A 10,863-nucleotide genomic window follows, 5' to 3' on the forward strand; every position below is an offset into this window, starting at 1 on the left:
TTTTTGGAAACACCGTCTCCTCTTTTATCTCTATGAACTTATATTCTAGAAAATTCTCTATTTATGTTTCGAACAATTTCACACATACTCCAGTCGTTGACCAATTAAACGTTAAACACTTGAGAATTTTTCAGCAAAACGTAATATTGGTAAATTCGTAAATTCATGTTCGTATATCGCGTTATTTGACAGTTTGTAAAGTTATATGTTCCTCTCTGCGTTCTTGAATTAACCTTTTAACTTCGCAGAACTGATCCGAACCGGTCAACAATGTTCAATCACGTTTATTTACGTATCTTCTCTCCGCAATTACAGATGTTCGCAGCATGATTTTTTTTACTTTTTTTTTTTTAGAAAGGCTAGGCGCACGTATAATCGATGTATCATTCGCATTCTCTACGTAACAGGAGAACGTTGCCTCTCGTGTACGTCGCATTTTTATTTCGTTCCGCGAATTTAACTGTGAAATCGCGGGAACATGCTGACAAGTTGTCAAGGTGATTCAACGAGTCGTGCGCGTTACGCGCCTTGCGTTCCGTCGCAATAAAAAGGAACAGGAGGAACGTGTTTGCCGGCAGAATGTACTTTTATTAAAAACTCTCCTCTGGAAACGTGCTTCTTACGCGCTTTAGCATTTAACAGCAAATCACCGAGCCGTGGGTGACCGGCACACGAGCTTGACATTTCGCTAGAAACTTTCTCATTACCTTTGGAAAATACAATCGCGGCAAACATTCATTCGACAGCAGGGTGAGTTCAACTTCGCTTTATCTGCCGAAAATCAGCGATTCAACGAGACAAGAGCAGGAAGAACATCGTGAAAACGTAAGTTTAATTCAGGTTGTGTATATAATGATCGAAATTTATAAAAATTTCAATCGAAATGTATATTTAAAAATATATTTTCAAAATATACAAATAATATATATATATTCTTTAATATATTATATATATTTTTAAAATATACAAATAATATATATATATTTTTAATACATATATTTTTAAAATATACAAATAATATATATATATTTTTTAATACATATATTTTTAAAATATACAAATAATATATATATATATTTTTAATACATATATTTTTAAAATATACAAATAATACATATTTTTTAATACATATATTTTTAAAATATACAAATAATATATATATATTTTTAATACATATATTTTTAAAATATACAAATATATATATATTTTTTAATACATATATTTTTAAAATATACAAATAATATACATATTTTTTAAAATATACTAATATATATATATATTTTAATACATACATTTTTAAAATATACAAATGATATATATATTTTTTAATACATATATTTTTAAAATGTACAAATAATATATATATATATATTTTAATACATACATTTTTAAAATATACAAATAATATATATATATTTTTTAATACATATATTTTTAAAATATACAAATAATATATATATATTTTAATAAATATATTTTTAAAATGTACAAATAATACGTATGTTTTTAAAATATATAAATAATAATTTAAGAATATATTTTCAAATCATCTCTTGCCAATAGTCAAAAATTATTAATAGAGCACCGTAATTATGTTTACACGATTTTATAATCTTGTCCCACGGTAATAAGTGCTCCGTTTCGGATGTTTCGCGCAACATTTGGATATTTCAACGCAGATAATCTTTCAAGAGCAAGTCACAGACAAGCTGGACCATTTGTTAGAATATCGTTCGTTTCATCGGCAACGAATTTTACTTGTGACCAAGACTGTACGTTAACGCCAGTGGCAAACATATTAACCCTGCGAGCGGAACAAATTCGAGCACGAATTCACGCGTCGCGATACAGAGAGAGTGTATAAACGTTCCTTAATTTTTCTGCAACCATCGGGGTTGTGGTCTCCTTTTTTTACCCCCCTCCCCCTTTCCCTTTTTCTTTCTTTTTTTTTTCCACGGTCCGCTAGATGAGGCTATTAGCGGGCGCGTTTGTGTGCGCTGCACGCTATACTATAGTGCACGTATACGTACATATGCAGGGTGTCCATAAAGTCTCTTTACAATTTCAAAAATTTATTACAAAGACAAATGAAAAGACAGATGAGTGGAAATTAGTACAAAATGAGACGTGTATATTTAAGTTTTCTGCCTCGTTTAATACTACCTCTGATATGAGCACCATTGGTTGCACGAAGCACATCAAGACGGTGCTCGATTTCTACACGATCAATGTTTTCCTCGAATGTTCTTGGTCGTCCAATTCTCCCTTTGTCGAAACACTATCCATGTCTCCATAAATTTCTTGCGCCATGCACGAGAATTGATGGACGTGACGGTGGATCTCTTCCATACCTAGTTCTCAAGTTTCGCCGAGTCTGCAGAGATCCGATTTGGTTTCAACAAACCATGATACACGCTGTGCCTTCTCTTGAGTTGTAGCCATTTTGTATGGAGTTCGTTTAACAGTATCTTACCTGAAATGCAACGTGAATAAAAACCTTGACAGCCACTGAGTGCATAGAACAAATCTGACGAAGATATCTCATCAATTGCCTTTGTAATAAATTTTCGAAATTGTCGAGAGACTTTATGGACACCCACTACGGGACATCATTAATTTAAAGCAGGGGTGAGGGGGTACAGTCTTCATATGCTTCGTGCAACTAAGAAGTATATTAAATGAGGCAAGAAAAAAAAAGAGAAAAGACTTAAATATATATGTCTCATTTTGTAATAATTTCACTCATCTGTCTTTTCACGTGCCTTTGTGATAAATTTTCGAAATCGTAGAGAGACTTTATGGACACCTACTACGGGACATCATTAATCTAAAGCAGAGGGGATACCGTCTTCATATGCTTCGTGCAACTAAGAAGTGTATTAAATGAGGNNNNAAAAAAAAAAAAGAGAAAAGACTTAAATATATACGTCTCATTTTGTAATAATTTCCACTCATCTGTCTCTTCGCGTGCCTTTCTGATAAATTTTCGAAATTGCAAAGAGACTTTATGGACACCCCGTACCACGTGTCCATAAAGTATCTACACGCGAAGCGTATTTTAATAACCTTTGTGTTGCCACAAAGGCGACAACTTACCTGCAGATTAGAAGAAGAAAAGTAGTACTTGAGCGAACTCTCGAGGCGTGCCAGGCCTTTACGGGTGGCGTGTTTAAGTCGGCCGCACATATTTAAAGAGCGGCCCCGGTAAACTTGGCGAAAAGGAGAACCGTGTGAAAGCACGCCGAGCCTTCTCTTTTCTTTTTTTCTTCCCTCCTCTCTTTCTCTTTCTCTCTCTCTCTCTCCCTCCCTCTCGTGCTCTTTCCACGGTCATGCCAATTCACGTCCAATTAAACGTAATAACGATCCGACCGAGCTGAACGCTTCCTGAAAAGGAACAACCCTGCTTGCAGATTAACCCTTCCCACGTCTCACGAGTGTTTTTTTTCTTTTTTCTTCGCCTTTTTTGTTTCCTCCGCAAAGACGATATTCGCTGATTACTTCACTCGTCGCGTGTTCCTTCACGAGGATGACGTGATACTTTAATGGACGCAATACTTCATACAGGCAGAACGATAATTTTCTGGATTGTCAGGATTCTACCTGTTTGTTTTCCTTTTTTTTTTTTTTTCTTTTTAAACTTTAGTTTAAAAGTTACTTTGAACTTTGAAACTCCACAGTCTAACAACGATTTAATCAACGCAGGAAATACACACGTACGGGGAACTGTTATTAGAAACTGTGGATTTTTGTTGAAATTCGTATAATAAAAAGGACAGAACCGCGATTGTTTCGCATTGTGGGATATTGTAGAAACCATTGGCTGTTAAATATTTTTTTTATATTCTTTCATATCGTTCCACGGTTCGACTATTACACCCGCGAATGTGAAAGGTATGAAGTGCCAGCGTAGAAATTTATTTCGACAATTTATTTCGAGAATTCTACGCTGAGTGAAATGTAATCTTCGAAAGAGAAGTTATTTACGGTTCTTTCTTTTTCAGAGATCTCTGAACAGAACGATATCTCGATCGAATTATCGAAAGATTCATCTTGATCTTAGTTACACTTAACTCAATATTATTTGTGTAACGTTGATACTGAAACTAAAATCTTGCACTGATTTAAGCTTTATCTGTCAACGAAGGCTGATCGAAGAAATGAAATTTAAGGTCATTAAAAGTCACTAAATGTAAACTCTCGCTGATAAGAAAGTAATAATATCTCACGATAATATTATGCATAATTCATATCGTGTTTTAAAATAACCGTAGCAAAATATTTTCAATGTTTCTCTCAATATTTTTTCATTCTCTGAAATGGGTCACTGTTTAAGAAACCTCAAGCTTAGAATTTCGTGCACAGGACAGCCAAATCCTATAACCTCAAAGCCTCGCATTTCTTCCAATCGCCATTTACACTCATCTACCAAAGATATCACCAAAAGTTCGCCGATATAGCGTTAAACGAAGAACAATAGCGCAAGGAAATGAACAATATTGGTCACATATTGCGTCCCACACTAATTTCTCTCACTAAATATAAGTATATTTGTATAATATGTTGCTTGTAACTTTTACATTATAATAAATAATATTTTATAAATTTTTAAACTAGTTTCAAATTTATATTTTGTTACAACGTTGTATAATATAATTCGCAAAAAGTTTAGAAAAAAAATTGCGTCTCACGCAAATTTGTAATATGTTGCTTGTCACTTCTGTGTATATATATATTTTTAAATCAGTTTCGAATTTTGACGATCTTATTGCAACGTTGTGTAACGTAATTCACAGAATGTAATCTCTGTAGAAATATTTGCTCTACATATCAAATGTCACGGAAAACACGGTGAATTTTTCTGTAAAACTAAATAGCGGGTACCAAAAGCTTTCAAGTTGGAATGAAATTTTATTCCGATCAAATTAAACAAATTTGTTTTATGATATTCAGACGCTCGCATTGCGTTATACTTGTACGATCTTTTGGCTTAATAACGTGACACAAAAGTTATTCATCTATAATCTTGGCCTGTCTATAAATTTTGGCAACCACCAGCATAAAAATTTCGCTCAGTATCCACTTACGGATTGAAGTATACAGAAGAATGCTAATTACAAACACTACGTTTTTAACCACTTGCGCTGGCAACTGATTGCGGACCATAACGAGTGACCAAACCGTGTACAATAAATTCGTCGCTTTCTTTTCGAACTCGTCGGTATTATATATCACTGGATAGAAATTATTAAGAAGCAATTTAGCAAATTTATTATTTGTTTTGCCTGGGTTATACTTAAATATACTTAAAGCTGAGAAAATGTTGCATATTTTAGGACAAAAAGTTCTCGACTTGCCGTGGGCACGTCATTTCAGCGCAAGAGGTTAACTACTTGCGCTGGCAACCGATTGCGGACCATAACGAGTGACCAAACCGTGTACAATAAATCGTCGCTTTCTTTTTGAACTCGTCGGTATTATATATCACTGGATAGAAATTATTAAGAAGCAATTTAGCAAATTTATTATTTGTTTTGCTTAAATATATTTTGAAAATATTGCAATTTATAAAATATTGCTTGCGCTGGCAACTGATTGCGGACCATAACGAGTGACCGAACCGTACACAATTCGTCGCTTCCTTTTTCTTTTGAACTCGTCGGCATATTACTATAGATAGAAATTATTAAGAAGTAATAAATTTATTACTTATTTGGCCTTTGGGTTATATTTAAATATACTAAAAAAAAATTCTCGACATTGCGTGGGCACGTCATTTCAGCGCAAGAGGTTGACTACTTGCGCTGGCAACCGATTGCGGACCATAACGAGTGACCAAACCGTGTACAATAAATCATCGCTTTCTTTTCGAACTCGTCGGTATTATATCACTGGATAGAAATTATTAAGAAGCAATTTAACAAATTTATTATTTGTTTTGCCTGGGTTATACTTAAATAGACTTAAAGCTGAGAAAATGTTGCATCTTTTGCGACAAAAAATTCTCGACTTGCGTGGGCACGTCATTCCAGCGCAAGAGGTTAACCACTGGTAACTGATTGCGGACCATAACGAGTGACCGAACCGTATACAATAAATCGTCGCTTTCTTTTTTGGAACTCGTCGGTATTATATCACTGTATAGAAATTATTGAGAAGCAATTTAACAAATTGATTATTTGCTTTGCCTATTTTGTTTCACTTGAATACAATTGAAACTGAGAAGATATTGCAATTTTGAAACATGAAAAATTCTCGACTGGGCTTGTCATTCCAGCGCAAGAAGTTAAATCATCTTCAAACGAATGGCAAGAAGATTTATAAAAAAAGAAGAAGAAAAAGGAACGAGAAACGTTTCTTTCTAGGAACGAAATTAATCAATTTCTCTCGGTGAGAAGCTGGCGCATGAACAAATGAGAGGGAACACGTGAGAGAAGACGCGAAGAAGCCGGTCGCGGCCGATAAGAGCATCACGATCGAGGAACGAGAACGACGAAGATATCCGTCGAAACAAATTGACGCGATACACTAGCTCGCACTAGCAGATAAGCAAGTACACTCTTGACCCAATCGAACGATACGACGAACCGGGAGAACAAGAAGGCGGATCCGTCTTCTCGTCATCGTTCCCCGTGCGATTCTCTCTGCAATCAGAGTGATCGTAGTAGTATATTTATATACCGTTTACGTTGCTACGACGTAACTGCGTGTGTTTCATTTCAATTCAGAACGCTGAAAAGTTATGACAGTGTGAGTCGTGTGGTCTCGCGGGGATCATAGAGGAGCGTTGTTGTGTCCGTCGTCGACGTACCAGAGAGAAAAACGCGTCCTGGTAATAAATCGTCGAATAATTGTTGGATCGCACGCAATTTTGTACCAACTGGAACTCGCTCGATGAATGGGCGCTCTCGTGAATCTACAGGCTGTCTCATAGTGTGCGCGCGTTTCGGATTTCGAATTTTTCGTGTTGAAAAACGAAGGAAGTGGCTTTTACATCGGTTGTTTGTTAGTCGTGATTATTTAGAATTTAGGTTAGATTATTATTAGGTTATTATTAAAATTTAATAGGTTAATAATAAGTTGAAAGAAGTTTATAAAGGCAAATGGGCCTAATTTTGTGATATGCGAAACATTATTTAATAATAGTAATGAATAAATGGTCGTTTATTTAGAATTTAGGTTAGATTATTATTAGGTTATTATTAAAATTTAATAGGTTAATAATAAGTTGAAAGAAGTTTATAAAGGCAAATGGGCCTAATTTTGTGATATGCGAAACATTATTTAATAATAGTAATGAATAAATGGTCGTTTATTTAGAATTTAGGTTAGATTATTATTAGGTTATTATTAAAATTTAATAGGTTAATAATAAGTTGAAAGAAGTTTATAAAGGCAAATGGGCCTAATTTTGTGATATGCGAAACATTATTTAATAATAGTAATGAATAAATGGTCGTTTATTTAGAATTTAGGTTAGATTATTATTAGGTTATTATTAAAGTTTAATAGGTTAATAATAAGTTGAAAGAAGTTTAAAAGGCAAATGGGCCTAATTTTGTAATATGCGAAACATTATTTAATAATAGTAATGAATAAATGATCGTTTATTTAGAATTTAGGTTAGATTATTATTAGGTTATTATGTTTAGGTTATTATTAAAGTTTAATAGGTTAATAATAAGTTGAAAGAAGTTTAAAAGGCAAATAGAATTTTGTGATATGTGAAACATTATTTAATAATAATATGAATAAATGATCGTTTATTTAGAATTTAGGTTAGATTATTATTAGGTGATTATTAAAGTTTAATAGGTTAATAATAAGTCGAAAGAAGTTTAAAAGGCAAATAGGCTTAGTTTTGTGATATGGGAACATTATTTAATAATAGTAATGAATAAATGATCGTTATTGAAAAAAGTCTAGTGCAAAAATTATTAGCTCATACCAATATCATACAGTTTCAAGCATTCTTTTGTATTCCACTGTAGCTTTTAGTTTCTAATATATATATATATATATATATATATATATATATATATATATATATATATATATATATATATATATTTCATATTATATTCGATTACAGTATATTATACAATTTCATATTGTATTTCGTATTGTATGATTCGTACGTTATAATAAAATATGAATTATTTTTATATTTATATATATATATATATATATATATATATAGATAGGTATTTATCTATAGTGAGTAACAACAGTTGACAACGTACTCATTCTTAAATGTGTCTTCAAAACAACGCGACTTCTGAACTGATTTGAACACTTGAAATTATTTTTACGAGTGTCAGGCGTCCATGGTTTATGAAACAGCCTGTAAAATCGCCGAGTAAAAAGAACATAAGCAAACGATAAAAGTAATCACATTAACCAGAAATATCAATGATCGTGACTATTGGATAATTATCCGGCTGTTACGTAATACTTATCTAACAGCAACCATCGATTATTTCCGAGAAATTAAACTCTGCAATTGTTTCCACGCAAACGAGAATCATAATGTAGTTATTAACTAGAGACTGCATTCATTAACTCGCAACAGTTTGTTACAAGCCGTACACGCATTACGTAACTATTATTTCCAAATTCTCTCGAAATTTTAGGAAAGTATAAATTAGAGACAAACGCGATCAACCACAATGTAACACGATTTGCAGATTGTTTTTCTTTTTATTTGTTTCATTTGCAGATTTTTTTTTTTTTTTTTTTGGAAGTTATCAACTACAACAATCCTGTTTACGAATCTTCTGTTCTGTTGTACAGGTCGTTTCACTGAAAGTGGCCCACCAACTTTTCACGAATCTCGTTACGTTGCAAGAATCGGACAAAGATCGTTGATCGAAAAGGTAAACCAACGCTTTTATGCTCTTTGTTCACGTACCAGCTGCGTTGCAAACAAAAGCACCGCGAGAACAATGCTGTATTTCTCTTTCGTATTAATTCCGCCTCAAATTTCAGGAAGACGAGAAAGATGTCTCCATTCTCTCGCCTTTGTCTCGTGTTCGTCGTGCTGGCGGCGCTGGTGCAGCTCTCTCGCGGGCAGGAGACAACGAAACAACCTTTCCTCTTGCAGAAAATCAAGGATAGTTTGGGAATTGTTCACGAAAGCATTCACCACGCGATAGAGAAGTCGAAGCTCGGGGATATTATTATTTTCGATGCACCACCGACAAGCACCACTACAGAGATTAGTATAGAAACAACTACGGGAGAAGACGATGATTACGAATTATCGCTTAGGCAGTTCATTGATGTACCAACTAGATGTCGTCCTGGTTACGATTTCGTACGCGGAAATTGCCGCAAAAAAGTTCTTCGATGAATTGTATTGCATTTGTATTTTCTTTACTTTTATTTTCACTTCTCTTGATATTATCTTTCTTCGATGTTTCCCATTAACCTCACTTTCATCGCAACGTAAGGTTTTCCTTTTTTTAAAGAGTGTCTCTTGTATTTTGAAACATCCTGTACATCGTACATACATTTAGTTTCCTTTTTTTTTTTTTATATTGATAAAAATTTTTTAAATTCATATTGATAAAAGTTTTAAAAATTTTTTATATTGACAAGTGAAACGTCCTCTACAGCCTTGGAATAACTCGTGCGATTCTGTTGCCTTATCGTGATCGTTGTTAGACCGTAGATTTTAATGCAAATTCGTACTTTTGAGAATGTTTAATTAAAAGGAAATCGTTTCACTTGGAATTATGTATACTATGAATTTCGTACAATTTCGTATTTCCTGCAAATGCATAAGAATCCAATAGCCAAGCGATTGTAATTTAATTGTACTCAACTGTTGTTAATTAAAATATACGCACGTGATTGATATTCTGAAACGCCCTGTATTCCTTCGACATCTTTTTGAAGCGCTCTGTACATGTCGCGAGATATTCGCAAACATATCTTGACGTAATTCGTTCATTATGACCAGAATACGTAGAATCAAAATTTTAAAATGTTCTATCTATAATAAATATTTTGAAATTCTCTATCCAAATGAAACTAACCCAGTAAGAATCGTTACTTTTATTGAGACCTTCTATCATGTTCGATCATCTCTGGTGAGATTAGAGGTGAGATTAGATGCGAGATAATTATCGAATAATTGTTGGGAACCTTGACGAGAAGTGTGTATCGCGAAAGGACGGAGATGAAATATCGGATATAGCAGATCACACGGAAGTGGAACATCACAAGAGCCGATGAATCCTGCGTGAAATGAAATGTGAAAAACTTATCGAATAAAGGTCCCGTGTAATTTTACGAGGACCGAGGAGTCCTCCGCCAAATGAAATGTGAAATGACCTCTGAATGAAACCGTTCTGCTCGAACAAGGCTTGATCTACGGAAGTGCAGACAATATCGAAGACCGAATCGTTCGCGAGTCGAATGAAATTCGGCAAACTGGCAAGCGTTCACACGATTGCAATTTCTTTCTTCTGTTGTTTTCGTATTATCGAGTTGTCGACACAAATGGACACAAGTTATATTTCGAATTGACGCGATTAACAAACACTCGACCGTATCGACAACCTCTATTTTCTAATTTAGGGAAAAAAGAATTAAATTAATCGCCATTTTAACAATTGTAAATTACGAGTTGTTTTAGCATGTGGAGTTGACAATAAATCATTAGGAAATCGTTTCTTTAAACTATCACGATCGATGGAAGAGAAATTTTGGAATGAAAAAGAAAAGGAAACGATCCACTTTGGAAACTTTGAATCATTCGATTCGTGACCTGTCAATTGGTTATTAAGTTGTTAAGTAAATCACGATGCACCAGTAGTTCGGTCGTATTAATCATTAGGAAATCGTTTCTTTAAACTATCA

At 33.7% G+C, this 10,863-nt stretch overlaps 1 long non-coding RNA gene across 1 annotated transcript; it reads right to left on the bottom strand.

The window, feature by feature from the left end:
* Positions 1–2,154: 2,154 nt before the first annotated feature.
* LOC122532361 lies at positions 2,155–9,067 on the bottom strand. The gene is made up of 3 exons (XR_006307484.1): positions 8,909–9,067; positions 3,097–3,384; positions 2,155–2,473 (listed from the first exon to the last, which is right to left on the bottom strand). It is a non-coding gene; the product is annotated as an uncharacterized LOC122532361 (long non-coding RNA).
* Between the last annotated feature and the right edge of the window lie 1,796 nt (positions 9,068–10,863).

This window comes from Frieseomelitta varia, unplaced genomic scaffold (assembly GCF_011392965.1).
Source record: "Frieseomelitta varia isolate USP_RPSP 00005682 unplaced genomic scaffold, Fvar_1.2 scaffold_450, whole genome shotgun sequence".
In the NCBI taxonomy this organism is placed as follows: domain Eukaryota; kingdom Metazoa; phylum Arthropoda; class Insecta; order Hymenoptera; family Apidae; genus Frieseomelitta; species Frieseomelitta varia.